The sequence below is a fragment of the Macadamia integrifolia genome, unplaced genomic scaffold, assembly GCF_013358625.1.
Source record: "Macadamia integrifolia cultivar HAES 741 unplaced genomic scaffold, SCU_Mint_v3 scaffold1222, whole genome shotgun sequence".
Taxonomy (NCBI): Eukaryota; Viridiplantae; Streptophyta; class Magnoliopsida; order Proteales; family Proteaceae; genus Macadamia; species Macadamia integrifolia.
Window position 1 is genome coordinate 83,048 of NW_024868124.1, and position 8,070 is coordinate 91,117.

Genomic DNA, 8,070 nt, shown 5'->3' on the forward strand with positions numbered 1-8,070 from the left:
AGAGAGAGAGAGAGAGAGAGAGAGAGAGAGAGAGAGAGAGAGAGAGGTTAATCCTATCCATTTTTTCTCCTTCATTCTCTTAGGGTTTCTTGTGGAATATTTCCTTATTATCTTTTTCCCACTTATTTCCTCTCACCTATATGCCTTGTAGGGTGATGTCTTCAAACATGTCTGGCAACCATGGGAGATGAAAAAAGCATGATTTTTGAAGTCATCATCTAGGATTCAGGGCCTAGAACTTTGTTATGGAGCCCAATTCTGATCATGAGATCGAGATCGAGATCGAGCTCGAGTAGGGGGTTGAATTTTTGTGAAATGATAGAATCCCAGAATTTGACTTCATATTTTGGTCTGTTCCAGAGATAGGGGTCCATGTCAGGTTACAAGTGTGGGAAGGTGTTAAGCACCCACATCACTCGGAATTTTTGGTCTTTCTACCAGATGCTTAGATTTTGAATATTCTCCCTCGAGAATTTTAACAGCCTAAGCCAACATGGAAGCTTTATCACATGAAATAATGTAACGCATATATATATAATTGCATGAAATGATTGTAAAAACTATTAAAACATCACATGGAATAATACATAATTTATACTAAAATCACACAAAATGAAAAGTTACATAAAATAATAGAAAATGCAATGAACTTATTTACATATATGTGCGATGCCTCCTGAAATGATGATTATGATTGTTATTTTATGTGAGGAACACATATGATAATATATATAATGCTGACGTAGACTATCATTTAATGCACAAATGCATAAATTAATACATGAAATGATAATTAGAAGTCGTTATTTTATGTGGTGAACACATAAAATAATGCATGTAGAGATGGGGTATGTATCATGCACACAAATGAAATTACGATCTAATATTTACATGAAACAACTGATAGCAATAATAAAATTTCCAGTAATCCTCCCCGATTCAGGGGCAAAGATTTGACTTTCTTCTCACTTTCTTGGAGTAATTAAAATTTCTGGCACTTAGGCAAGAAATCTGATAGGACTCCCGTGCTATGGTTTAAAAATGGATTTTGGTTTTGAGAATTTGGGCAATGTTTCCACGTTATATTCCTAAAATGGGAATTAGCTATGGGAACACGGGCAGAATTTTCATGCTATATTCCTATAACAAGAATCAATTGGGGGAAAACAGGCAGCGCTTCCGCACTATATTCTTAGAATAGGAATTAGCTATGGGAATATAGGCAGGGCTTCTGCGCTATAATAAGAATATTGAAATTAACTACAAAAATTTAAGCAGTCTTCTATACTAACCAGAAATGGATGAAACAGGCTTCTGAAACTAGGGCAAAGCTTTTGTACTAGGGCATCGAATTCAGTGAGCTTCGTACGATTGGCTCTGAAATTCTCTCCCTCTCTCTCTCTCTCTCTCTCTCTCTCTCTCTTGTTTTGCAGGGGCTTTTGAAACAGGATTTCTCTCTCTTAGGATTTCTCAGCCCTTTTACATAGTGACCCAGGTCACCTATTTATAGAAAAACCCAAATAAACTTGAAAAACCCTTACAGGGAGATGGTAAGCCTTGCCATCTCCATGGAAGCAAATGTGAATGGATTATTATCCATATAAGCCTTAAAGGAAGATGGTAAGGCTTACCATTTCCATGTAAGAGCATTCGTGGAAGGTCATAGGGTGGGTAGCTACCTAGTAGCCTGGGCGGCTGTAGACTTAGGCGGTTGCGGTTGATTTTTATCAATTGAGGGGAAGGCAGGTAGGTTTGATTTGGTTCCGGTTGGTCTAATTTGGTTCTGTTTGGTATGGTTCAGGTTTATTCTGATTTAACGGGTTCCAAGTTTAGGTAGGCAATACGACAAATCTAGGTATCCATTTTTTTTGTGCAAGATATCACCAGGACCGTATTTTCAAATACTCTCCAATGATACGGGAATCAAGCACATGCTAAGCTTGATTGTCGTAGTCTGACAAAAGGTATCAAAGATAACTTTCGATCACCCTCCCCATAAAAAATATTGGGCTGAACTCCTACTTGGTCTTACACTCCATTATACTCCGCAAGTTCTTACATAACGGCCTTAGGTTGGGATAACTAGGATTAACCGGGATAGTCTAGACTTGTGCCAAAATTTTAATTTCTTTGTGAAAGAGAGAATACGTGTTTCATCATTGCCCATAATTCATCATTGTCTAAGGGGGTCAAAATTTTGTGTCTACGAAATGCCATAAGCAATAGCACAAAACTTTGCTTCAGCACTTGAATGGGCAACCATGACTTGCTTCTTGCTTTTTTCTGTAACAAAGTTACCACCAAAAAAGGTACAGTACCGAGTAGTAGACTTGCGTTCATTAGGAGAACCTGCCCAATCAGAATCAATGAAGACCTCCACCCTACGGCAATAATTATGAGAAAAAGGATGCTACGTCCTGGGATAGATTTCAAGTATCGAACAATACGCCAACACAACTTTCATATATGTTGAGTAGGGATCATACATGTATTGACTAACTAGACTGACGGCAAATGCTATATCAAGGCATGTATGAAAAAGATAGATCAAGCGCCCCACTAATCTTTGATATCTCCTCTTATCCATAAAATCACCTTCCTAGCTACTCAGGTGATTGTTAGCTTCAATAGGAGTATTTGTTGACTTGCATCTTAACATATTTGTTTTAGAAAGAAGGTTAAGCACATACTTCCTCTAAGATAAGTAGATCCCAGCAACTTCAATGGTAAAGAAGTAACTAAGCTATCCTAGACCTTTGATCTCGAATACCTCACCCAGATCATCACTAGTAACAACAATATCATCTACATAAACTATCAAGATAGCAATCTTCCCACCAGATCTTTTGCTGAATAAAGTGTGATCGACATTGCTTTGAGAGTAGTATGTAGCAAAGAGCTTTGAGTTGTGGAACCAACATAACTTGAATCGAGTCAATTGGACTCCGTATGAGGAAGTTACGATTATTTGAGTAACAACAGTCAATCTGGCCAAAATCCAAAAGCCTACAGGTAACTACCGATAGAGTTTTGTGTTCATTGAAATTATCAATCCTTTGATGATGTCTCAAAACCCGGCACACTTTTTGAGAATCTTTAAAAATTTCAACAGGACTTCGACACAAAATAAAAGCCGGACACAATTAGGTAGAGTTCGGCCTCGGATCGAGTGTTGGGCTAGAATATTCCTCCTACATTGGCCATGATTGGACTAAGGGAATTATCTAGGAATATGAAAAGTGGGCTATGAATGTATTCTCTCTCCACATCTTTTTCTCTCTTAACATAGAAGTGGGTGAGAAATGATGGGGGTAGGTGGGGGTCACCCTCAGATTCCTTTCACACACCATAAATGGAGAAAATGGTGGAATTTATATTTTTCCAGACCCATCATTAGAGATTTTGACAGACCTTCCAAAAAAAGAATTTTTTGGCTGGTTCGCCATCCCAAAAAAGCCCTAACTCATGGATCCGTGTCAAATCGGGCAAAACAACACCTAAACCCATAGGAATTCTGGTGGTCCCATAAGATTTTTGTCAGGTCCATGGGGTTTCTCAAGGATCTATGGCTAAACGTAGTCTTAAAATGAGGGGGAAATGTGGTGGGTGTGGGCTCTCGTTAGTCACGCCTACACTATGTCGTACCATGCTGTCCGATGGCCATGCATGTAGTACGTTGTACCGTTTTGTGCCTGCCTTTGATACAGTCCATCCTACCCGGGTGTAGTAGTCCTCTAAAGACCTACAACTGATGGGATTAGCCAATACATTACCCTTATTAGCAAGGGGTTATAGCACTGGGTAATGATCCTAGGCTAATACAAATTATCCATACATCCATACCTTTTCTAACCTCTAGGCCCACGGTATTAGGATCACCCCTCGGCCACACTGTGCCCTAGACCGTCAATATCACAGTTACAACCATAGATCACATCCACATAATCCACATCCACAATCCACGGTCACAATATCCATAGTCCACATGTGTAATAAGTATATATATATATATAACACCAAGCAATCCATTACACATGTGCATGCAATAACAAAATAGATAGAACCACTCCGTAAAATAAGTAACATTCACCCACTCACCATGATATCTAAATCCGAAGTCTTTTGTTGAATTCCTAACATCCTGTATCCTTGCCAAGTACATTAGGTTCCTAAATATCAATTTAATTATTAATTTTTAGTTTCAGTCTATTCTATCCATGGACAACCCTAATCCAAAATTCAATTGAATTCCTAACGGAGACTCAACCACAGACCACATGAGGAGAGCACTAACCTATGTTAGCAACTATCCTATACACTAACCTATGCAAGTCCAACTGACATAACAGATCACATACAGGCTGTTTCCGCAGAACACACAACTACAGTCCAACAATCCACCTAGCAAAGCCATATAAAGGTCCATTGACCATTGACAAAACCCACACGTGGGTGGGGCAGAGATGGCAAGAACAAAGGCATTTCCCACGTAAAAATCACCCACTAGCAGGTCAGTTGCAGAACCCACCGGTGGAGGTTTCCAGCATCTCTTGGTAGCTGCTAAACTCCCCATTGGTCTGACATGATCCTGCCCAATTGTGCATCCAATTTTGTTTCCTTGGGTTCCTTTCATGTGTATAGACATGTCCCACACCTTAAGGATCAATTCCAATTGGTTTACATCCATTCCATCATGGTCCATAAATCCACAATTAGCCTACTATGTGGAATTTCAACAATGCATAAGCAATCACTATTGACTTGTGGGTTCCTGCACAAGTAGTCCCCATATTGTGCATGAGCAAACCCAAAATCATATTTAAGTAACCACATGATAATGAACATGCCCAAAATAAGACCCATGAAATTTTTAACTCTTGAAGTTCAGAAGTGAGTCAAAGATGAAGGTGGGTCTTTGAACCACTCCATCCTTCCTATTTTAGTTATGGGATGGTGGTACCAACTCGAAAATGGGATTCTTCTCATCACACCAAGTCTGTTTAGACTATGGTCAGACATAGGGATAAAGTATAAACATGTACATACCCCCAGGCACAGGCTTATCATGCTCATAATACTCATTTACAAAATTCAGCAACTTTGTTGCCCAAGCTTTAGTCTTGAAATCCATTAGAAAGTTTGGGACCCGACGACTATAAGCTGTTAGTTTATTGAATATCCAGAAAGATCCAAGGGCTATATATTTTATTATTTAGGTGGAGGAAATAGGATTATAGAGACTACTTATGCAAAGTTCATTGAGAGCAATGAAGATCTTAAAGTGCCACACAATCTTATATTTGATAATGAGTTGATTGAAACCTCTACCACTGTTCCTACCACATCTATACATCCAAAGTTGGAAGTTTCTCATCCCCTCTTATTTGATGATGCGAGTGCACCCATGGATCCTAATATGACAGTTGATCTTGCACCCACACAATTAGATTCACCATTTCCAGTGGACACAGTTGCAGTACTAGAACCTTTAAAGAAATCCACCAGAGCATGCAAGTCCAACATTCATCCAGATTATATAACTTATCTGAATGAGTGTGAGTATGATATTAGTCAAGAAGAAGATCCAACCACTTTCCTATAGGCCATGAACAATAGTAATTTAAATAATGGGTGGAGGCAATGAAAGAAGAATTGATGTCCGTTAGTAGTAATGGAGTTTGGGAATTGATGGAGATTCCATAGGGAAGTTAGACAATTATATCCAAATGGGTTTTTGAGACCAACTTTATTTCTCAATGAAGAGTTGAACGCTACAAGACTAGGCTAGTAGCGAAAAGCTTCACATTGAGAGAGGGTGTGGACTACACAGAGACCTCCCAAGTGTCTTCAAAGGATTCCTTTGGGATCATTATGGCTATTGTTGCCCATTTTGATTTTGAGATGCACCAGATGGATGTGAAGACAATATTTCTGAATGGATATCTTGCAGAATAGGTGTACATACGTCAACCAGAGGGTTTTGAGGAGGTAGGAAAGGAGAACCTGATCTACAAACTAAAGAAGTCTCTTTATGTTATAAAACAAGCTTCTAGATGGTGGTACCTAAAATTTGATCAAGTAGTGACATACTTCAGATTTACTAAGAACCCTATAGATCAGTGCGTTTATATTAAAGTCAGTGGAAGAAAATTCATTTTCCTCGCGTTATATGTGGATATATTTTATTAGCCAGTAGTGACATGTCTCTACTTCTTGAGACCAAACGATTTCTATCTGAGAATTTTGAGATGAAAGATATGAGTGTGGCTAATTATATTCTCATAATAGAGATCAGTCGTGATAGAAGACAAGGACTCTTCAGACCATTCTAGCATGCCTAAATTGATAGAGTCCTAAAAAGGTTCAACATGTCAGTGCTCAGTTAGTGATGCACCAATCAGTAAGGGAGACAAGTTGAACAAGTAACAGTTCCCAAAGACTGACATAGAGAGGAGATTGATGGAGGACAAACCCTATGCTTCAATTGTAGGGAGCATTATATGCTCAAATGTACACTCGTTCAAACATTACCTTTGTGATTAGTGTGCTTGGAAGGTTTTAGTCAGATTCTGGTATAGCTCATTGGACTACAGCTAAGATAGTAATAGGTATATGCAAAGGTCAAAGGACTTCCAAGTTAATCTACAGTGGTAGTGATAGACTTATGTGATACGATATTCAAACTCGGATTCCAGTGGTTCCATGGATGATAGGAAGTCCACCTCTGGATACATCTTCTTGATGGTCGGTAAGCCATCTCGTGGAGGAATGCTAAGCAGACTAGTCCAGCCTCATCCACTATGTAGGCAGAGTCCATGGCGCTTTATGAAGCAGCCAAGCAATCTGTATGGTTAAGAAACTTTATTTTTGAGTTAAAGGTTGTGGACTCCATTGCTTGACCTATAAGTTTGTGGCGTGATAATAACTCTAAAGTGTTCTTCTCCAGGAATAAAAAAAGTCTGGAAATTCGAAGCACATCAAGATCAAGTACCTACTCGCCAGAGAGGAGGTTGGTAACGAGGAGATTGATGTTCAGTATATTGCTATTGAGAAGATGGTGGCAGATCCTCTCACTAAAGTGATGCCAGTGGGAGCCTTCAAGGCTCATGTGTCTAATATGAGTGTACTAAGACTTGATGTTTTTGTTTAGTGGGAGTTTTATTATATAGTTGAGTGGGAGCATGTGTTTGCTTGTTATCTGACTATGAGTATTTTAATATAATGACCCTCTTCATTTTTCGTCATTATAATGTTATGTGGTTATTGATTATGTATTTCCTGTTGGATTAAAGGGTGGTATTTAGCCAAAGTTTATGATTTATGTATTTAGCCTAAATCTAAGGGAGTGGTGGTTTACCACTAGCAGATTGCCAAAGTAAAGGTACTAACCTGAGGTTATGACAGTTTGCCCAGGTACTGGTTAATATCAAAGTTTCTACCTATGAGATAATTCAGGGTAGGCTAATCTTTGATCCGAGAAAGGACCTACAAGGAAACACATTTATGTGACCACATGTGTATAACACAGTTTTCTTGTCTTTATCCCAGGTGATTCAGATAATGAGCATCTTGTGTTTGTGATAGTATTTAGATATATGCCATATATTGAGGCATGTCTGTTATTATTGAATATAAGGGGTTGGTTGTTTGAATCAAAGTTTAAAGTGAGGGTATTTAGCTATAGGTATATATGGCCAAATTCTAGTGGAAAGATACTGTATTAATGTTGCCCAAGTAGGAGAATATGGAGGTATGTGGGCTACACGAATACAGGTGACCCATTGGGCCCATAGTGGTTAAGCCCTCTTGAAGGGAATAGACTCAAACTACCTATTGTGGGAGTAGATTAGGGTCAAGTACTATAAATAGTCTCTATGATTCTTACAGTCACAACCACGTGAGAACATAATTCACTTATAGAGTTGTAGTAAGGATCCAAATGGGAGACTATAGAAGACTCTAAAAGATCAGTTCTAATTTGTGGGTCAAAGCTTCTACTCTGTGGGACAATAGTTTGTGATTAAGCTCAAGCAAAGAAGCTTCTCAACCATCAACACAGGTATTTTTCAC